Source organism: Trichechus manatus, unplaced genomic scaffold, assembly GCF_000243295.1.
Source record: "Trichechus manatus latirostris isolate Lorelei unplaced genomic scaffold, TriManLat1.0 scaffold00116, whole genome shotgun sequence".
NCBI lineage: Eukaryota > Metazoa > Chordata > Mammalia > Sirenia > Trichechidae > Trichechus > Trichechus manatus.
Genome location: NW_004444052.1, coordinates 8849322 through 8873025, shown reverse-complemented (window position 1 = coordinate 8873025; position 23704 = coordinate 8849322). Strand labels below are relative to the sequence as shown.

Below are 23704 nucleotides of genomic sequence, written 5' to 3'. Positions count from 1 at the left end.
CCCAGTTCCTGTTTCCCTGGTCACCAGTGCTAATTGCAGAGAAGGGTCGATCTACATCCGTTCATCTATTCTCTTTGCTCCTTTCCTCTCAGTTAAATCCATTCTCTTTTTTCCCTAGACCCTCATTCTTTTCTTTCCTCCCAGACATCTCTCTAAGATAGTTCTTTTCTATTTTTAGTACTGCCAGGGATTCTTTCATTCTTCAGCAGTGGATCAATCAACTCTGAAAACTAAACAGCTCTGAAAACTGGCAACCACCAACTCTCGCCTCCAGCAAAGATTCTTGGGTAACTCTTGATGACCAAGCACATGCAGAGTTAAGGGGATGTTCAGGTCCTACCTGGTGCTGACTCCCAGGTTCACTTAAGAGCCTTGTACTTCCCCTGCACACATTGTGCTTGGGTTGCAAAGAGGAAGATACACATTTCAAAACAAGAAGTGTGCCCAGGCCGACAGACGTCTGAAAGCTGTAGAGGAAGGAGCCAGAAGAGTCTGCTGGATGCGGAACGACAGTTGGTCACTTTGGTCAGTTTTGGGGGCCCTTTTCGCTCTGCTCCTTGGGGGTTCTCAGGGCTCTTAGAGTGATGGGTCTTGCATGAAGAGACAAAGTCATGGCTGCATCCTGCCCATTTGGAGGCCATCACCCAAGCCTTGAGCCCTGTTGTCTCTCAGTCTTCCCTTCATCTTGGGTTAAATGGTTGTATCCTGAAAACAGACAAGACAGAGCAGGATGAGTTAACTTGGCTTCTCCCCACAGAACGCAGTTCACCATTGCAGTACTGATTAAATACGGGACATTATCTCACCATAATGCCCTCCTGGCGGCATTCCCAGGAAAATTCTAACTAATCATAAAAATAGAAATAAAAACTCAACCTAAATTCCATTCCTCATCTTAAATGAGTGATGTGTTCACTTTTATTTATTTTTCTGGAAGCAAGGCGGGAAAAGAAAATGAATTTCAGGGCTTAGAAAAACAAGCTACTAATAGTACTAAGTAGAAGCTAGGCAGTGGTGCAGACAGCTCAGCTGTAGCAGGGATGTAGTGGCGATGGCAAGGGGGAGTCCCAGTCTGCCTTCTGGCTGCAAAGTTCAAGTCTGAAACTGAACACCTGGAAGGGCAAAGTCAGGGTGAAAGGAGGGGAGGAGAGACGGTTGTGGGGCTAGATGTGGGTGCGCGAATGCACACATGTGCACACACGCACACACACACACTCCATATACCCAGACAAGCTGGGTACTAAATAGCTTTCTTATGGCCCAGGCAAGCAAATGCTCTTCCAATACTCCTTTTAAGCAATGCCTGTGTCTTTTTCTAGCATCATTCTTTCTGGAGACTCAGACAAGGTTTAGATATTCCCTCCCTGGAAGATCTTTTCCCCAGGATTCACCGAGCTAATTCCTACTCACCCTTTAGAGATCAGAGCAAACAGCACTTCCTTCAGGAAACCTCCAAGAGTTCTACCCCATCCAGGCTTAGTCTTGGAGTTCTAAACTTCCTTTTCACAGCAGTCATCATGGTTGTAATTAACACAATCATTGTGTAGTTAGTTGTTTAAGATCCTGTCCCTTCCTTAGATCTAAAACTGTGTTTGGTTTGTTAATTACCCTGCAAGTGCCTGGTAAGAGTCCCTGGGTGATGCACATGATTAAAGTACTTAGCTGCTAATCAAAAGGCTGGAGGTTCAAGCTCACCAGAGGTTCCTCAGAGGAAAAGCCTGGTGATCTACTTCCGAAAAATCAGCCACTGAAGATGCTATGGAGCACAGTTCTACTCTGACACACAAGGGGTCGTCATGAGTTGGAATCGACTCAACAGCAACTGGTTAAGAGCCTGGAACATAGTATAGCTGTTCAATGTATACCTGCTGGATGGTTAATGGACCTGACTACCCCATGAAGGGCAACCTATGCTACTTTGGTAGGCCCCAATGTTAGAAGCAAGACACTGATGTAGAACCAGATCATGGTGGGTCCAAATAATTTCTGCTCTTTCTTTCTGGGAAGCCTTCATGAATAAACCATAGGAGAATTCAAACTCCTGAAAACCAGCCTCTGGATGCTTCTCATAATGTTACACTGGGTGAAAAGAAAATAAAAGCCATAACTATACCCCACACCCCTCCCGCCCCTACCTGCCCCCTCTCCTGGCATAAGCATCTCAACGCAGACATCCCCCATCATCCCATCATGGCAGTGGAGTAATGGGCACTGTTACTTGATGGCAAAGTTCTAGCTAGGCTAATTAAGCATACTGAGCTAATAACCTTCCATTTTGGGACCAGTATTATTCATAATTTAATGTATTGCTGCTGAAACATTAACCTTTCGACAACTGGCACGTTGCCCACAGCAGCCGAGTGCTGACCATCTTTCAGTAAAATGAGTATTATTGTTAAAACAGGTATAAATCATTCATGGTTGCAGCTTTTGTGTCAGACTGTATGTGAAAATAAGCAGTAAGCTGGGTAATTTATTTACCTTTTGGTGATTATTTTTTATTTTATGATCATATTCAATGATTCATAAACATTGGCCTAGTGCCATGTTGTAATCATTTTAGATTTTAAATATTGTGTGACTGTTCTGCTTTTCATCTTTAAAACTTTCAGGATTGATACTGGGCAACTTAATCCAGACACAAATACAATTTCATTTGAAAGAAGGGGGTGAAAAAAAGAATCCTGGCCCCTTCATTTTAACAAACCATTTTCCACAGAGCTGTTTGGAGCTTCCACTTGTTATAGCATTGCACTTACTGCAGCGAACTTTCTTTGAAGTTTAACACACAGAGGGTGCCTTGAAATCTGAATAAAAGCACAGGAAAACAGTTAACAAGCTTCTGGTTGGAAAGATGATGGGAAGGAGCCGAGGGGTGGAGGGAGGCCTGGAAACACTGGCCTCATGCCAAGAAGGCTGGAAGCCACAAGCCCTACTCCCAGCACCTGGTTGCTGGAATGCGATTACAGTCCCCAGGGGATCTGGAGAAATCTTTACTGCCTGCTTGCCTGCTCCTGCTGCCTGCACTGAGTTTGGGCTCCCATAACGGTTCCAGAAAGTAGCTTTTTCTCCTTATGACAACAAGGAGGAGCTGCAGATGGAAAGGTAGTCTGGTCTTTGATGAACTGTGAGCTCAGGAACCATCCTTACATTCTGCAGACTCTCTTATGGTATTCCTTGGTGTTTCTGAAACCAGTTAAAGTCCAGACTTCCAGTATTTAAAAGCTAGTATGTAGAGGCTCCACTGCTCATCTGTCAGTTTGTCGTACTGTGGTGGCTTGCATGTTGCTATGATGCTGGAAGCCATGCCACCGGTATTTCAAATACCGGCAGGGTCACCTATGGTGGAAAGTTTCAGCAGAGCTTCCAGACCAAGACAGAGTAGGAAGAAGGGCCTGGTCACTTACTTCTGAAAATTAGCCAGTGAAAGCCCCATTGATCACAACAGAATATTGTCCCATATTGTGCTAGAAGATGAGGCCCCTAGGTTGGAAGGTACTCAAAATACATAGTGGCCACAACAATGGACTCAAACATGCCAAGGATCATGAAGATAGTACTGGACCTGGTGACATTTCATTATGTTACACACAAGGTTGCCATGAGTTGGAGCTGACTCCCCGGCAGCTAACAACAGTGGTAGCAGTGTAGAGGCTAAAGACGAAGTTCGGATGGTGGGAGGGAGGGAGGCAGGCAGAAGGCAGAGAACGTGACATCGTGTTACAACTCTTCCGTGAGGCAGAAGCATGCCTGGGAGCAAGGTTGCTTTTGGACCTTCATCTCTTGTAAGGTGTGCTAGTGCAGAGGGAAGCCAGCCAAAGATGACTGACACCATCGCCTCAAACGGAGGAGATGAGATCTAGAAAGGCAGCCACAAGTATGTGCTGTAAACAAACACTCACATCCACAGTGGAAGCCCAGGCAAGAGGAAAATAATAGACACACTTGTTTCTGGAAGAGTGTGAAGAGAGCTCTACCCGAAGGCAGAGGAATGGACAAAAGGATTGCTTACTGTTTTCTTTCCCCTTAGTTTGCTTAATCTCCCATCTGTAGCTTTCATGGCCTTTTTGATGTGATTATCTTGTTTCAGTTTTTCCTGGAGTTTTTTTTTTTTTTTTTTTTGCTGTTATTTTATTTAGTTTTTGACCATCACATATTTTCATAAAAGGACATTGCACATAACATACACTGATCTACCTTTATCTTGAATGATCTGCTTATTAGCTTGGCAGAGCTGGCCTGGGCAAAAGCGGCAAAGCCATTCATGCCTGGGGATGAGTCTCTGGCCATCGTGTGACCTCTGCCACTTCAGAGGACTTCTGGCAGTCACCGTTCGTCCGGCATCACTCAGGCTGGTGCCAGTTGTGAATTCGGCACCCGGAGCCCCCACTCCCTGTATCGGACTTGATAAAGCAAGCTGCTTCCTAGGTATGCTAAAGAATGAATTAAGAAACAGAATAACCTGGGATGAGTGAAATTCCCTTTCAATCATGTCAGCCAGAGCAGATGTTGTCATGAAATTTGATGTTATGGATTTATTTCCTAATATAAAGTCTAAAAAGGAAAACAGCGTAAGAGAGCTGAAATGTGAATTGGACATGTCTATAGAGTGTGAATTGGATTCAAGACAAAATATTGTGAATGGTTAACAGGGTCAGTCTAAGTATACTTGCTGAAATAATCTCTCGGATATGCAAATATTCCAAGAACTACACTGTCAAATATCTACTGTATCCTCTTATCTATGTGTTCACAGAACTGCTATCTGTTATAACAAACGAAAAATGTGAATTTAAAAAATAATGTCACCCTAAAATAATACTTTGCTTTGAATAGTAATTTTTGTTGTTGGGGTTTGTTATTTTTGTCACACACCAGACAACCAGGTTCTTAACGCTGCATTATTTGGAAATATTAAGAGGTGTGCTTTGTGTGTCCAGTTTTCAGCAGAAACAGATGCGCAGTGGGGATGGGGGGGTGGCGATGGGGAAGGGGAGGGAGCAAGAACTGGCCACACATCCAGTTTGATATGGGTCTGCCATTAGTAATATCAATGCCTTGGTATTATCCCAAGGGAACTTCTGCTTCTGGCTACCTAGGGACCCTCTCAGTGGAATTCCTTTTCCTGGGAACATTGTTTTGAGGCCTTGGGATGCTATTTACATGTTTACCATCTCATCATAGTAATCAGCCCATTACAAACAAGGGTGGGGGGCCAAGGAGAATTCCGATAAAAGACACTCAGAGAGAAGTCCTAGATTTCACTTTTGACAATTTCCAGGGCTCTGGTCGCCATGAGTCTACTAGATGGCAACTAATAACCACGACAACCATCAAACTGCTCACTAGAACCGTTAGCAAGGCTTTGAACTGAATGCATTTCATTCAGTAGTTTTTTTTTTTTTTTCTCTTAGTCTTCTAGTACTGCTGTCAAGAAATAGAAATACCACAAGTGGATGGCTTTCAACAAAGAGAAATTTATTCTCTCACAGTCTAGTAGGCTACAAGTCCAAATTCAAGGCATCAGCTCCAGGGGAAGTCTCTCTCTGTCAGCTCTGGAGGAAGGTCCTTGTGATGCATCAGTCTTCCCTTGGTCTGGGAGCATCTCAGCACAGGAACCTCAGGGGCAAAGGCTCTGCTCCCGGCACTGCTCTCTTGGTGGTATGAGGTCGCCAGGTCTCACTGCTGGCTTCTCTCTTTTATATCTCAAAAGAGATTGGCTTAAGATACTACCTAATCTTGTAGATCTAATTAATAACTGCCACTAATCCATCTTATTACATCATAGTGATAGGATGTACAACACATAGGGAAAGCATATCAGATGACAAAATGGTAGACAATCATACAATACTCGGAATCATGACCTAGCCAAGTTGACAGATATTTTTGGGGGATACAGTTCAATCCATGACATTCTCCTTATCGTATTTTCTGAGAGTTGGGCTAATGAGGAGAGAAAGAGTGAAAATGTGGACAGCAGATGAATGGCCCTAGCATACTATTCACGTTCTAGAGCAGCCTCTGGCCCATGGTAGATAGTCAAAAAAATATTCATCAAATGAATGAAGAAACGTCAGCCACTAGATACTCCAGAGTAGACAGGATCTGTCTCATGGTGTTCCTTCTTTCTCTTTGCTCTGGCTTAAGGTTGCTGAATTTGATTAACGTTTGCAAATCTTTAACAGAATTTGACTCTCAGAAATACTGAGAAGTAGTAGAGTTGAAGAGAGACCCTTTCACACACTTAAACCGTCTTCCAGTGATCTGGTTTATAGGTTAGAATTTCCAGGATTCTCTAAAGTAAGGATTCTGAGGGTAAAAATCTGGAAACAGCTGCTCCCCAGCACCTCCCTGCTGCTCTTTTCTTTGTACTTCTCAGGAGCTACCACATCCTTCCTTTACTGCTTCAGTCCTTTCTTATCCCCTGCAGTCATTCTCTACCCATCAAAACCCAGCTGTCATGTGCCCCATAAACTCAGAGTTCCGCTTGCTGTTTCCCTGGCCAATCCGACACAACCTCCCTGCTCAGTCTCCCTCCCTCTACTCACCCCATTTGTATGTTGCAGCAAGGGTTTCTCAATTGTGGTCCATGGCCCATCTCATCAGAACTGCTGTAGGTACTAGTTAAAAATGCACATTTCTAGGCATCTACTGAATCAGAATTTCTAAAGTGGGCTTTGGACTCCCCAGAATCAGTCATAAAGTTGAGAACATTGCCTATGGGCATGAATATGTTTACCATATTAATAAGATTGTTCTACTGTGCACCTCAGATTAGTGGAATTTTGTAAGGCCACTCATTTCCTGCATGTGATGGGAATTGGGCACAGGAATAAAGGTGGTGGTTTGAAGGTGACACCCTCTCCCCATCCCAGGTGTTACAGAGGAAAGAAGGAATCTAGACAAAGTGCTATTAACTCTTTGGGGACCTAGAATGTAGTCATTATAGATGGTGACTGTGGAACCCAACAAAGCTCTCTGTTGTCTTCTCTGAGATTTTTACAACTAAAAATGTATCCTGTGAAAAGTCATCCATTTGTTAATAGCCTTTGAATTTTCCTTACTTCTCTGTTTTCTTATAGGACGTTCTTAAGGTAACATTTTTGGGGATGTTCTAAGACAGGGTTTCTAAACCTTGGTATTGTTGACATTTTGGGCCAGGGTCACGCATGGTGGACAGCCTTCAGTGGAGCTTCCAAACTAAAAACACCAGAAAGAATTGCCTGATGATCTACTTCCAAAAATTAACCAAACCCTATGGATCACAACAGAACACTGTCCAATATACTGCTGGAAGATGAGCCCCGTAGGCTGGAAGTCACTCAAAATGCACAGTGACCACAACCATGGACTCGAGCATGCCAGCAGTTGTGAAGAAGGAGCAGTACCAAGCAATGCTTCATTCCATTGTACATGGGATGCCGTGAGTCGGAGCTGACTCGATGGCAACTAACAGCAACAGCTTTGTCGCAGGGGCTGTTCTGTACATCTCTGGCCTCTACGCACTGGATACCAGTGGTACTGTCCCCCAGTTGAGACAACCAAAAATGTCTCCAGACATTTCCAAATGTCCCCTTGGGGGTAGAATCCCGCCCCCCGTTGAGAACCGTGCTCTAAGACAAACCCATCTCAGTGCCACTTAACAGTTTTGCCTTTCTTCTGAGTTCAATTTCCTTGAGACTGGCTTCTCCCCAACTTCCTTGTTTTTGTTAATGTCTCCAGTGCTCCACAGGCCCCAGGCTTCAAATCTTAACCCTCCAGTCATCCTCACCAGTTTGCCACCCTGCCAGCCTGTCCCTTACTAGTCAGGTGCTCCCGCCTCAGTGATGTTTCTCCTATCCTCGCATCTGCATTTCTGGATTAAAAACTTGAAACCATTCCTGTGAACTAGCCTCAAGGTGCATCACAAAATGCTGCCTTTTCCAGACTTTTTTGATCTGACCTCTCCTCTGAATCCAAGGCACACACTTCCCCTCTGTCCCAGCATTGATTTCCTGTCCAGGTTTTGGAATATACATATGCAAGCTTATCTGTTTCTTCCACTGGACTAGAAGCTCCCGGAAGTGAGTGTCTTTGTTTCAAGTCATCTTTCCTTTCCAATAGCACAGAACCTTGCATAATATTGGTGCCTCAAAAATATTTGTTGACTTTGATCAAACATGTGAATTTCTTAATCACAGACTAACTGATGACATGTAGTAATAATATTATTTATATAGGTTTTTTTTTCCTGGTGGCACAGTGGTTAAAGTGCTCGGCTGCTCACTGAAATGTCGGTGGTTTGAACCCACCAGTTGTTCCTCGGGAGAAAGATGTATCAGTCTGCTTCTGTAAAGATTTACAGCCTTGGAAACCCTACGGGGCAGTTCTCCTCTGTCCTATAGGGTCGCTATGAGTCGGAATCGACTCAATGGCAGTGGGTTTGGTTTTTGGTTTGGTATATAGATTTTTCAACTTTACAAAGCACTTTCACAATCATAATACTAGCTACCTTTCACTCCTTGCTATTCATGCCTTTCAATTTATTTGCATTTGCTAAAATAGAAATATTCTTTGCCAACAGAATATTGTTGGCAAAGAATATTGAATATACCATGGACTGCCAAAAGAACCAATAAATCTGTCTTGGAAGAAGTACAGCCAGAATGCTCCTTAGAAGCAAGGATGGTGAGACTTCATCTCACATACTTTGGCCATGTTATTAGGAGGAATCAGCTTCTGGAGAAGGACATCATGCTTGGTAAAGTAGAGGGTCAGTGAAAAAGAGGAAGACCCTCTATGAGATGAATTGACACAGTGGCTGCGATAATGGGCTAAGCATAACGATTGTGAGGATGGCACAGGACCAGGCAGTGTTTCATTCTGTTGTACACAGGGTTGCTGTGAGTTGGAATTGACTCAACAGCACATAACAACAACAAGATGGAAATAAAACAACAACAAGACAAAGAAAAAACACCTGGTCTTGAAGTCAGAATTCAGGCTCTACCACTTATTGTGGGACCTCAGACAAGTTCCTAAACCTTTCTAAGCACCAGTTTCATCTTCCATAAAAGGGGAGTAATAATAGCATCTATCCTATAACCTTCTGCCATCCAGTACTTTCTGACTGATATCGACCCTATAGGAAAGGTAGAACTGCCTCATAGGGTTTCCAAGGAGTGGCTGGTGGATTTGAACTGCTGACCTTTCGGTTAGCAGCTGTAGCTCTTAACCACTGGTTGTTGTAAAGATTCAAAGAGAAAATGCATGTAAGTGCTTAATCTGGTTCCTAGCACATGTTAAGGTGCTCAGTAAATGGTAGCCATTGGGTCTGGTGTCCCCAAATTTACATCTCTGTAAAGGGCTCCACTGGTTCCCAGTTCTTACTGAGTAAGGTTTAAATTCCTGGGCCAAGAGCATCTCAGCTCTCCAGCCCTGTCTCCAGGCACTGCCCCCTGCACCCCACACTTGTGCACCCTTCCTAGACTCCCTCTTTCTTCAGTAAGACCTGTGTCCCCATACCCACCTCCTGCCTGGAGTATCTCTCCTCCCCTTGGCAGCCCATACATAGATACTTGCTGAGAGTTAATTACTTCCTCATCCATGTTTCCACAGCACTTTGAACCTTCCTTTACTATAGCACTTTTCATATTGTATTACAGTTAATTTGTTTTTGTATCCAAACTCCTCTGTGAGTCCATGGGCTCCTCGGGGTGGGGATTATGTCTCATGCCTCCCTCTGTCCCAATCATAGAGCCTGGAAGATACTAAGAGTTCAAGGAATATCTGCTGGGTTTTAACAAAAATAGTAACCCTTCTTATTTGCAGACCTCTTCACAGAGATATTTTACATAGATCCTCTACCTGGATCCACAGACCAAACTAGGGTTGCATTGGGAGATACTATGAGAAAACTGTAAAAATCAAGACAAAGAGTTTAATGTTGGCCGAAGTCCCAAGCTAATGGGAGGTGGTATCCCGATTCCTCTTCTCAATCTCCTTGTCTCATGCCTCATGGCTTTGGTGGTGGTGGCCTCAAAGGCAGAACACACTAGCAAAATCCCACTGGGTCAAAGGAAGTTGATAAGGTAGCTAATAAAATGCACCTGTCTCCAACTGGCGTGTTAGGTCTCCAGAAGACCGCTGTCATAATAAGTGGGTAAAATGATAAGTTTAGTCTTCACACTTTGGAATTAGGTGCTGCCTACGGCCTCAGATATGACCAATCTCTCAGTAAAGGGGTGCAGCCGTTTTCTTTTTTGAGAGATTCGGGAAAGATGCTCACCAATTAAGGCAGGCTGGCTCATAGTTCATAGACTTAGCTATACAAAAGTAATGTGAACGAACAGTCTTTTTAGAGAAAAACTTCTTGGCCTCAGTTGGCTTCAGGTGAAGATCTGGCTTTGTAGCCTTCTCACCCAGCTAACTCCTTGTCAACCTTAAACACGTAACTCAAATGTTACTTATTTCAGGAAGCTTCCCTGGGCACTCTCCTTCAGTCCTGCTCCCCATCACGTGTCCCCACAGCCTTTTACTCTTGCCTCCATCATCTCACTGTAGAGTGATCAAACACAAGTCTCTCCTCCACTTGACTGTGAGCTCCCTGAGGGCAGGGACCTGTCAAATATGTCACTGGACCACTCTGAGAGCACAGGAGATGATGCCAGTGTCCTGCAGAGGGAACAGGGCTACGAAATATCAGACTGTTTTACCCACTGTGCTTGATGATGTGAACACTTACATAAATATACCCTTGGCCACTGTTCTTCTTTTCTTTCCCTTTTTACAGTCATCTCTATTTGTCCATTTTAAGAAAAAAAAAAAAAATCAACATTTTCATGGCTTTGTGGGTCAAAAGCTTTTTTTCATAGTCTTCAAGACCTTTATGGTCGAGATCTCTTTAGATCTAGCCTTCCCTCTGCCTCCTAATCTCTCCCCTATATGTGCCCTGAATGACCTACCATCTCTCACCTCTGCGCCTTTGCACAAGGAGTCCCTTCTGCGTAGAACATTGGCCCCAGAATCAGGGGAATCCTCTCCAACCCTCAAAACCCAGTTCAAATGAAATTTGCAAGCCTTCAAATGTCACTCTGCACTCCTTTTCTCCAAGCTGTGTTAGGGACTCTTCCCTCCTGAGCTTCTGCTACTGCCTGACCTTTCACATCGTGGTCAGATGGTTTCTGTTTCCCTCAATGAGATTGCAAGCTCCTTAAGGGCAAGAATCTGTCTTGTTCGTTTTTCCACACCCAATACCAGGAACTAGCTGGCTGGATGAATGTTTGTGAAATAAGAATTTGTGGAATTTTACATTTCTTTTTTATTTCATGAAGAAGTTGAAGATCTTTACCAGTTTTGAGAAGACTAAAACATAACATTGGATTTTATATGGTATTGGTTTTTGGTTTCCAGGACTTTTGTTCTAGTAAGATCAGAACCCATGATTAAGCAAGTTGCAAATGTACAAACTCTCCCTCTCTGAGGACAAATGTTCTTCAAAGGATATAAAAGGTTGAGCAGTGAGATGGTTGCCATGCCACTATCCAATTTCATTATCTTTATTGTGCTCTTGGGCCCGGTCAAATCAGCCAACCCAGTTGACATGACATTTGCAGCTAGTTTTGTGCAAGATGCAAAATCTTGCACAACAATGACAAGAGAAGCTGTTGCAATTCTGTGCAACTTGGAAAAAACCAGGGGCCAATTTGGCCTGTATAGATGTGACTTCGTCTCCCTTTGCTGATCATTCATCACAGAGCCCTGCCTTGGAAAGTTTAAGTAATCAAGACATTTATCAACTATCCATCGACAACAATGACGATGTGCCTGCGTACAGCTTGTAGGTCCAGTTCCAAGGGTTTTCTCATGTGATAATTTTGTAATAACATGCTCGGTTGCTATGTGGGTAATGAGAAATGGGTCCTGAAATGGTTATCTTTTTTTTTTTTTTAATTGTGCTTTAAATGAAAGTTTACAGTTCAAGTTAGTTTCTCATACAAAAATTTATACACACACTGCTGTATGACGTTAGTTGCTCTCCCCATACTGACACTGTTATCTTATCAGGCATTGTTAAATTGTGCTGACAGATGGGACTAACTTTCCATCTAACTGGTTGGCAGGTGAGTCACTTGCAACACCAAAAAGCAAATACATATTTTTTATTAATTACTTTTTAGTTTTATTTATATCCAACCTTATTTAAAAAGAAAAAAGATTTAGTTAAAGTAGCTTCAAAGACAAAAGGAGATCCATGTGAGAAGTGGGTGCCTAAATATACGTCCTTCATGCCCGACCAACAGATGTTGTCACATCTATATACTACAGGGTATCACTCTACTGGTGAATTTTCCTTCTCTGACTCACCCAGTGAGGTTGATAATTCCCTCCTCTGTACGACCTCTGCGCCCTGAACAAACCTGTTTGGTAATGCAGCTCATATTGCATTACAAGTCCTTATTTTCATGTCTGTGAGCATCTTGAGGACAGGCCATGACTTATTTGTCTTTGTAACTCACGTAGCTAGTGTAAGTCTTGAATTAGGCGTGATGGTGATGGGGACGATAACAATGATGGTGTATGTTATCGGGCAGACTGAATTTTGGACGCCCTTCTCTCCCAGATTCCCTTCTCAGTCCATCCCTGAGCACACCCACCAGGACCTCTCTGGCTCTCTTCCCACTTCTTCCCCCTCCTCCTCCCCATGAGGCCCTGTAGGGTGAGGGGCACAGTGCTGCAGTGATTCTAGCTTTCCCTGCTGTGGTTATAACAGGGTTAAAGCTGAGGTTTCTAATGGTTCCCATGAGGTCTTATTACCTGTTGATTAGGTCCTTTTGGGATCAGCATCAAACCGACAACAATAATAAACACTCCCTTCATTGGGACTCGGTAATGACCCTGCCTGTCCTGAAGGCCTGGTGGCTGTGGGGAGGGGCACTGGCCATTCCATGAGGTGGAAATGGCAGGCCCATTTTAGAGGGCATTTCCCAGAGATTTGGTGGTGTAGGCTAAAGGTGTGCAGCTAACAAGCTGATGGGCACCAGCATGGGATTCTTGGCTGGCTGGAGATACCTCTGCTGTTACAGCACATGACACCTCAGAGAGGACTCTCAGCAGCGAGTCCTGGGGACACCAGAGATGGAGCTGGGTGGGCTTTCCACAGGACTCTAGGGATTTCTGAAGAATGGTTTGGTAACTGTTTCGTGTATATTCTTCTCAACTTTCTCCTACGCACATACCAATGTGAGTGTGTGTGCATGCAAGTGTGCAGTTTGTGTTAGGAAAATACAATCACACTAAGCATTTTCTTCTGCAAATTGCTTCCTCCCCCCACCCTCAACAATCTATCTTGGCCACCTTTCATGTCAGTGCATAAAGAATTATCTCAAACTGTTGAAGAGCCTCACAGTAATCCAGAATAGGAACAAAGCAAAATACATTTAACTATTCTCTTGTTGAACATGTAAACTGTCTCCAATTTCTTGGTATTATAAATCAAGTTGCAGTGAACACCCTTAGACATTTTCTCACGTACTTGCGCAAGTATTTCTGTGGGATCCATTCAAAATGATTGTGCCCATTTGCATTCACACAGTAATGTCTGAGTGTGTCCTTTCCTTGGCCCCTGGATAGTATAATTTTATTTGTAACAATTTACCTGTAATAAAAGGTATCACAATATAGTTTAATTTCAATTTCTCTGCTATAACATTGCATTTTTTGGTAATTAAAAATGATTTGTATGTAATTCAAACTTAAAGAAAAGTTATAAGAATAGTCCAAAGAATTCCCACATACCCTGTATGCAGGTTCATCAATTCTTTACATTCTGTCCCATTTGATTGATTATTCTTTTTCTTTTTTTCCTTTATTTTATTGTGCTTTAGGTAAAAGTTTATAGTGCAAGTTGATTTCTCATTCAAAAATTAATACACATATTGTTTTGTGACATTAGTTGCAATTTCCACAATGTGACAGCGTGCTCCCCCTTTCCACCCTGGGTTCCCCATGTCCATTTGTCCAATTCCTGTCCCTTCCTGCCTTCTTGTCTTGCTCCTGGACAAGAGGTGCCCATTTGGTCCTGTCTATTTGATTGAACTAAGAAGCATGTTCCTCACGTGTGTCATTTTTTGTTTTATAGGCCTGTCTAATCTTTGTCTGAAAAGTGGACTTTGGGAATGGTTTCACTTCTGGCTTAGCAGAGTGTCCAGGGGCCATAGTCTCAGGGGTTCCTCCAGTCTCTGTCAGACTGGTAAGTGTGGTCTTTTTTCGAGAATTTGAATTCTATTCTATATTTTTCTCCTGCTCTGCTGTGATCTCTGTCAGGAACCATCCTTGGTGGTGGGTGGGCTAGCTGGGCACCATCTAGTTCTTCTGGTCTCAGGCTGCTGGAGTCTCTGGTTCATGTGGTCCTATAGTCCTTTGGTCTAATATTTTCCTTGTATCCTTGGTTTTCTTCATTCTTCTTTGATCTGGATAGGATGGGACCAATAAATGTATCTTAGATGGCTGCTTGTAAGCTTTTAAGACCCCAGATGCTATTCACCAAAGTGGGATGTAGAACATTTTCTTTATGAACTATGTTATACCAATTGACCTAGATGTCCCCCGAGACTATGGTCTCTCAAAGTGTTTGGATGTGTCTAGGAAACTTCTATGCTTTTGCTTTGGTCCAATTGTGCTAACTCCCCTATATCGTGTGTCATCCTTCCCTTCACTGAAGTTGACACTTGTCTACTATTTAGTTAGTGATTTCCCCTCCTTCTCCCTCCCCACCCTTATAACCATCAAAGAATGCTTTTTCTGTGTGTAAACGTTTTCTAGCGTTCTTATAATAGTGGTCTCATACAACATTTGCCCTTTTGTGACTGACTTATTTCACTCAGCATAATGCCCTCCAGATTCAACCATGTTGTGAGATGTTTCACAGATTCATCACTGTTGTTTATTGTTGCATAGTATCCCGTTGTGTGTATGTACCATAATTTGTTTATCCAGTCATCTGTTGATAGACATTTAGGTTGTTTCCATCTTTTTGCTGTTGTGAACAGTGCTGCAATGAACATGGGCGTGCATATGTCTATTCATGTAACAGCTCTTATTTTTCTAGGGTATATTCCTAGGAGTGGGATTGCTGGATCGTATGATATTTCTATTTCTAGCTTTTTAAGGGAGCACCATTATCATTTTCCAAAGTGGTTTTACCATTTTACATTCCCACCAGCAACGTATAAAAGTTCCAATCTCCCCGCAACCTCTTGAACATTTGTTATTTTGTGTTTTTTTGGATTAGTGCCAGTATTGTCAGGGTAAGATAATATCTCCTTGTAGTTTTGATTTGCATTTCTCTAATGGCTAATGATCTCACGAACATTTCCTCATGTGTCTGTTGGCTGCCTGAATGTCTTCTCTGGTCTATATATGTTTATATCTGTGCTGTCTTGCAATATGATAGCCATTAGCTAACGCGTGGCTATTTACATTTAAATTAAATAAAATTAATAATTCAGTTTCTCAGTTGCACTAGCCACATTTCAAGTGCTCAGTATTCGCATGTGGCTATTGGCTGCCACTTGTTAGTGCAGATACAGAAAATTTCCATCATCACAGAAAGTTCCGCTGGACAGCACTGATTTATATAAATGCATATTTTTTGAACTACTTGAGAGTAAGGTGGAAAAATCATGTCCACTGCTTAAGAATAGGAACATTCTCTTACATAAGCACAGACCAATGATCTAAATCAGAAAATTTAGCATCACTATGATATTATCTGATCCACCGACAACATTCAAATTTCATCAAATATCCCTGTATTTTTCTTTATAGCTATTGTTTTTTCTGATCCAGGATCAAATCCAGGGTCATGTCTTGCATTGAGTTGTCATGTCTCTTTACAACGTTGCAATTTAAGAATTAAGTCTAGACTGTGAAATCCACCAGGGCATGTACCAGGTCTCATTTATCTTTATAGGCCCAGCATTTAGAACAGAGCATAGAATGGAATCAATGATTGGAAAAATGGATGAATGAATGAATTTCTATACTGCCCTTTCTCTCTAATTACCACTTTCCCTCCTCCTTCCCTGAAATCAAAACAGGCAAAGGCTACATATGATTATTTTGGACACAGTGCCAAAAAGACACCAAAGAAAAGATATTATTCATAGGACTGTAGCCTGGCACTACAGCGTTTGGAAAAAATTTCATTAGCATTGATAGATATTAAAAAAGGAAGTCCTCTTTGCCACAGCAATTCCACTTCTTAGTACTTACACTAGAGAGATAAATGCATGTGTGTTTAACAAGGCAAGCATAAAGATGTTCACTGAGTCATTATTTGTAATAGCTACAACAACAAAAAATAGAAATAACCTAAACGTCCACCAGTGGGGGAATGGTTAAAATGCATATGGTATATCCATATTAATTCACTTAAAATATACTTAGAATTGTTAACATAGTATTAAAAACACCTACTATGTGACACATACTGTTGGAGGTTCAAGGGATAAAGGAATGGAAAGACAATGTATCTGCCTTTACTAAGCTTATGTATGGAATATACTGCCGCAGGTTTTTACCTTGACCTCTATATAATGACAAGACCTCTAGAGCGTTTAAAACTAATAAACAGCAATAAGGATACATTTTATGTTTAAAATCACAAAATAAATCTGTACCTTTCTATATGTACACATGTGCATGCTAATGAAAGTTTTTACTTTCGGCCTGAAAGGACACACACCAAGCTGTTGTTACCTCTGCGACAGGGTTAGGTCTTCTGGAGGCTGGTCAATGGGCATTTTTGTTTTATCCTGTCTTGTTTGATTTTGCTTCATTCCCCATGAGGATGCTTTTATAAATTGCTAGTAAAATTAAAAATAAATATATACTCAAAAAGTTAAACAAAATTACCACATGATCCAGCAATTCCATACCTAGGTATATACCCAAAAGAAGTGAAAGCAGACATTCAAATAAGTACATGAAGACATTTTCATAGCAGCACTATTCACAATAGCCAAAAGGTGGAACAACCCAAATGCTCATCAATGGATAAATGGGTAAATGAAATATGGTAGATATATACAATGGAGTATTATTTGACCATAAAAAGGAATGAAGTACTGATACACGTGCTACAGTGTGAATCAACCTTGAAAACATTATGCTAAAGAAAAGACACCAGACACAAATGGTCACATATTGTATGGTTGCACTTACATGAAATGTCCAGAATAGGCAAATCCATAGAGACAGAACACAGATTGGTGGTTACCAGGGGCAGAGGGGAAGGAGGAAATGGGGAGTAACTGCTTAACAGGTATAGGGCTTCCTTTTGGGGAGATGAAAGTGGTTTGGAACTAGATAGAGGTGGTGATTGTACAACACTGTGAAGGTATTAAATGCCACTGAATTGTTCACTGGGCAATTTTATGTTACATGAATTTCACCTCAACAACAGAACTATATAAAAAATAAATAAGCACATTAGTGGGAAGCATAACAGCCATGCCAGCAAGAGGAAGGCAGGCACTATTTAAACATTAAAGAATCAACTACAGTTACTAAAGCATACCCAGAATAAAAATTGACCTGTAGGCTCTTGCCATCCACAGGAAACAGTACCACTGATGCAGAAACCGATGAACGAAATGCTATTCTCTTATAAGCTTTAACTACCAAGCTTTATTATTTATTCTATATACAACTTCAATATTATCTGGGAGGAAGAAGGAAGTTAATATTCATGTGTGCCTAAACCATTCCAAACTTGCCACATTTGCTATTCCATTTAGTGCCTAGAACTCCAAGAAGTATTACTACCTTCATGTTACAGACGAGAAAAACAAGGCTCAGAAGATTTAAACGTTTGAACAAAATCTTGTACACACCAAGTAGCAGGTGGTAAAATCTGAATTCAGACTTTCCTGACTCTAAAGCCTGTGGATCCTCCTCTACAAGAATCCCTTTAGAAAGGCTGGAGACGGGTTTGCATTTGCAGAATCTAGAATACGTGGGTCTCAATGTCTTACTGTCTTTTCCTTCATTTTCAGGGGCTCCCTAGAAAAGGCCTTGGGAGATGCCCGGGGCATGTTTGACAAACTTCTCTCCAGAGTACCCACTTATCTCTGCCCCCACCTGTCCGTGGTTCCCCATATCAAGAAAAAGTAAGAGGGATAGAAATATGGAACAGAGTCAGCGAAGAAGAGAGGGGTGAGATAACAGGAGAAAGAGATGCAGAGACTCCAAGCAGAGACCACAGAGAAGAGCCCATAAAATAGGAAGTCAGAGGAAAATGGGCAGAAGAGAACAAAAGGGACCTGTGGGGCAATGAACTCTGGAAGTCCAGGCCTCATCAGTTAAAAGAATGACAACAAGCCCGTGCAGGAAGGATTTTTAAAATACTTTTCTTAATAGGGTAGGAAGGGAGAGGTTAGTCAAGGGAGGACAGGGGAGTGGCACCCCAGACACCACCCACCTTTCCTTGGTACCTGAGGCCCTTCTACATCAGGGGAGCAGGTAAAGGAGTCTCCAGACTGCTTGGGGACCTGGCTGGCCAGGGAAAGGAGTCTGCAGCCTCTCTCGGGCCAAGTGTGTCACTTTCCTCCACGCCCTGGAAACATTCTGCCCACTTCAGATCCAGGCGCCCACAAAGGCCTGCCACCTCGGCTATTACTGCCTTAAGGGATTTTAATGTTTGCCCTTCACCTGAAAGTCTCTGGGCATATATTCAAAATGATAAAACAAATTAAACAGTGTAGTACAAAATGAGCTGAATTAGTCGTGAAAGAGAGAGAGAGAGAGAGCAGATGAGAGAGGGAAAAAAAATGGACAGTGAGAAGACAGAGTGAAGAAAAGGAAGAGCTAGAAGGAAAGAATGACAGGAAGAAGAGGTGATACGAAAGACAGAGAGGAGGGAGAGAAGCTGCAAGAAAGAAGGGAAGGGAAGAAGGAAGACATTCTATTTTCCTAGGAAGGAATAATACAAGACAATGTCCTGAAACCAATGAATTGGGCAGGAAAATTAAGAACAAGTTCTAGTTGAGGGTTAGCAAAAGGCCTGAGGAAGTACAAATGCCTCTGCCAACTGTCATAAAATTAAAAATCACAGGCCACCATATATATGGCCCACATCTATCCACACCCATGTCCATATTACAACCTTGAGAATGAGGCATTATCCAAGGCATTGCTTCAGTGTGAGTCATTATAATTAAGCAAGAACACCCCACAGGCTATAATCACACACGCCTACTATGCGAACTACTGAGAAGAGGCAAGGAGGCGGGTGCAACACATGCATAGGAAGGAGTGTTCTAGAAGAGACAACAGGAAGTGGAATAAAACATGGATATGAGGTCTAGGTTCCTACAGATGGGGTAGAATGATGTCAATTTCCATATTTCACAGAGAGAAGGCTTAAATCAAGTGGTTGTCCCTATAACCAGGAGAGTTTTTAGAAACTGTAATAGCAGAGGATTTTACATAATATGTTACTCCTTTTCTGAGGCTATTTGGTGACCAGTTGAAAGTAAGTAGGAATTTTATTAACAGAAGTTGCATTTTTAACATTCTTTATTAATCATCCCTTATTTTGTTATAAAAAACTGGGCAGACTCATTTGGTGATTTTTTGTTAAGGATCTAAACTTCACCACTTCATGAGATGGATGGTCAGCCTGTCTTTGATCAAAGGGGAAGCTCGTAGGTCACTTTTCCTCCCCTGGGATCCAAGACCCTGTTGTAGCTATTCCAGAAGAGTCTAAAGTCACAGAAGTAGCTGCCTTCAGCTTTTCTCTCCAGGCCCTCTGAGCACAGTTTTTCCTTTTGGGAACCAATGTTCAGCAGGTTAAGGTAAACTGTTGAAGACATCAGACCCTGACTCTGGGCTGCCCCTTGTCTCCAAGACTCAGCCGACACTGTTGAGTTGGTGCCTTGAGGGGGACCATTGAGTCTGATCTCAGGAATTCAAGGGTATCCCCTGTCCCGAGATTATGGGGTCCTAGAGTCCACTGTTCGTATTTGACTTTTTTCAGCCTCTTCTACCTTCTAGCATCTCCGTCCTTCTAGAAGAGGGAACCTACATTTTTGGGGCACCTACTGTCTGGCAGACACAGTGCTAGGTGTTTTGTATCTTTCATTTGGCCCTCACAACAATTGTAGGAGGTATTGCTACTTAACATTTCAAAGACAAGGAAACTGAGGTTTAGAGAAGTAACTTGTTCAAGGTCATTGTTATGGATTGAACTGTGTCCCCCCAAAATGTGTGTTAACTTGGCTAGGCCATGATTATCAGTATTGTGTGGTTGTCCACCATTCTGTGATCTGATATGGTTATCCTATGTGTTGTAAATCCTAACCTTTATGATGTTAATGAGGCAGGATTAGAGACAGTTATATTAATGAGGCAGGATTCAATCTACAGGATTAGGCTGTATCTTGAGTCAATCTCTTCTGAGATATAAAAGAGAGAATCAAGTAGAGAGGAGAGGGACCTCCTACTACCAAGAAAGAAGAGCCAGGAGAGGAGCATGTGCTTTGGATCTGGGGTCCCTGTGCTGAGAAACTCCTAGAGCCAGGGACAGACTGATGGCAGGGATCTTCCCCCAGAGCCGACAGAGAGAGAAAGCCTTCCCCTGGAGTTGGTATTTGGACTGCTAGCTTCCTAAACTGTGAGAGAATAAAATTCTGTTTTTTAAAGCCATCTTTTTTTGGTATTTCTGTTATAGCAGGACTAGATAACTAAGATAGTCATATAGTTAATGATGAAGCCAGTACTCAAATCTAGGGTTGTCTGGCTCCAAAATTTTTGCACTCTCCACTTTATGGGGCTGCCTTCAGTCCCTATACCTGAAATTTACCATTAGATATAGCCCTTTGCAACTTGGAGGCTGTTTTTACCTTCAGGAGTCTCCCCAGTGAAATCCAGATACTCCAAAGAGGAGGATCCCCTTGAAAAGTCTGACTAACACATTAACAGGGATTTACTGACTCACTTTAAGGCTTTTTCCTTAAGTCAAGAAGACTTGAAGAAGTGAGGCTAATTCTCAAGAGGAGGAATGAGATTTTGGACTAGAAAGTCGCATGTTGTAAGCAATGCTCCCTAAACTCTAGAATTCCAAGTGGAGGAGGCCAGGCTGGGAAGATGGAGGTTCTCATATATAGTTGGTGAAATTGTTACTTTTTCTACCTAGGGATGCAGACCATGTACCTCTCCAAGCTTAATTTGGTAGGAAAAATCCAGAACATTGGAGTGAGTTGGCCACTTCTGGCAGCCTTCAATAAAGTACTGTAAGGGATAGGTTGAAGGTGCCCTGTTTTAAAATAGAGAGAGGAGGCAATACAGCTTTGCTGAGAGAGGTCCTTTCGGCCTAAGGCCTACAGTTCAAGAAGTCTGAAAGTCCTTACTCTGGGGACTGCAGGGCTGGAAAGCCATGTTTTCTACCTCAAACCAAGGTTAATACCCAGAGAAGCAGGCCAGAGGGCTCACAAGAGATGAGATTGGGACACTGAAGAAGCCTGACCCACTCTGCCCTAAACTCTCCCAACACATCTTGTTAAGCATTCTCTGCCTGAGGAAGGGGAGATTCAGGTGTTTTGTGAAGTGGTATCTGGGAGCAGTCTAAGGACAAGATGAAATTGTAAGAATCTCTCTACCCAAGGCTATTGTTTTCATTTCCCTCAAAGCAGAGGCTAAAATGAAGGGCGAGGCTATTAAACTAGGACTAAACTCAGGGTAGTGCTTTCAAACCATGGGTGTGACCCATTAGTGGGCTGTAAAATCAATTCAGTGGATTGTGACCAGCTTCTCTTTTCTTTCTTTTTTTAAATGGAATAGAATAGAAAATATCAGTGTGCACTGCATGCAGTGAGGGTAAATACTGTTGTATGAAGCTTGTGATTCGATTATACATAAATACATATTAATACACACATACATAATTATATACTGGGTCATAAAGTGAAATTCATTTCTTTTTATGGGTCATGGTCAAAAAAGTTTGAAAGCTAGTAGTCTAGGCAGATGGATAAAGTATAGGAATTTCTGGCTAGAAAACAGAAATTTCCAGGTTTCTATGACCAAATAAAATCTCTGGCTAATGGTTACTACCCAATAGAGTTGTCTAGAAGCAAAATGATAAAAAGTGTATTAATTTTTTGTGAGATATGCATTGCCAAAGAAACTCTAAGAAGGGGTGATGATGGTGTGCAGTTGCTCAAATGTTATGGTAAACTTTAGGACAATCCCTAGACCCCAAACTTGTACCAAAAGGTAGTGAACTACCAAAGCAGTATAGTCCCCAGATACACAATCTTCTAATGTCTTTCTCGGCTGTGTTTATGGAAGACAAATGGACAAAGATGATCCTCCCTGGTCTATTTCGGAGACTAAGAATCTGCTCTACTTCTAGAAGTCTTAACAATTTCTGTACCACAGGTATAATATGTGCTAGAGAACAGTTTACCACTGTGTCATATTTCTCTTTATTTATCTATATTTATTGTGCTTTAGATGAAGGTTTACAGAGCAAATTATTTTCTGATTAAACAATTAATATGCCTATTATTTTGTGACCTTGGTTGGCAACCCCACAACATGTCAACACTCTCCCCTTCTCAACCTTGGGTTCCCCTTTTCCATTCATCCAGCTTTCCTGTCCGCTTCTGCCTTCTCATCCTTGCCCCTTGGGCTGGTGTGCCCATTTAGTCTTGTATACATGGTTGAGCTATGTATATTATTGTTTGTTTTATGGGCCTGTCTAATCTTTGGCTGAAGGGTAAACCTCAGGAGTGACCTCAGTACTGAGTTAAAAGAGTGTCCAGGGGCCATACTCACGGGGGTTTTCCAGTCTCTGTCAGACCAGTAAGTCTGGTTCGTTTTTGTAAGTTTGAATTTTGTTCTACATTTTTCTCCAGCTCCGTTTTTATTTCTCTTTTTCCCAGAGTTTTTATTGTGTACATTCTGTTCTTTATCCACGATATTGGGTGTGTTGGGGGTAGATAACTTATTACTTAACCACAGGTTACTAGACCACAAGGTGTTACCCCTGGATTTCAAACTGAGGGATTTCACAGCACCCAGAGCCTTGAGGCAGAGCCTTGAAGGATGCAATAATTATATGAGCCTTTGGATTCTTTCCATTTGAGTTGTATGCATTTTTATGTGGCTATGGGCATTTGAGAAAGTGTTTCTGTGGGAACAGAGGCATAAATGACTGTTAGTGGCCAAAGGGATGGACTGTAGTTGTTAATCATTGGTTGGCTACCTGGCATCCCTGTCCATTTCCCCCATCTCAATAGTATCCAGATTTTCCTTCAGGTTTGTACACCCTCATACAGCCCATGGACTTTGAGAGAAACTAATCTTACTCTGTTGCAGCTGCAAGTCCTGAATGGCTTGAGCCAGTCAGTACATCTTATTTCCCTGACTACAGTCATTCCTTTAGTGGTGGGCCTTGTGTCCTGGGATGGTCCAATCAGGTACATTTTAAGAATCTTGCTTGGAATGATGGGACAGAAATACTTTCTCTCAGTGAACATAAATGAGGAAACATGTGACTCCAAAATTGGTTTGCAGTCACCCTGCGATTCCAAGGGGAGCAAGCCTTAGGATGAAGTTAACATGGTGGATGACAGGGTGGAGCAAAAGAAAGACTCTGAGCCCTTGATTATACTTTTCAGTGCTTGGATCAACCAGTTATGTGGCTTGCCTTACT

General features: G+C 42.2%; 1 long non-coding RNA gene across 1 annotated transcript in view; it reads right to left on the bottom strand.

The window, feature by feature from the left end:
- Positions 1-667: 667 nt before the first annotated feature.
- LOC111821953 (uncharacterized) overlaps positions 668-23704 on the bottom strand; it is a 571437-nt gene continuing 548400 nt past the window's right edge. Inside the window, exon 5 of the long non-coding RNA XR_002825257.1 lies at positions 668-705. This is a non-coding gene — a long non-coding RNA (uncharacterized LOC111821953). The remainder of the gene's footprint in view (positions 706-23704) is intronic.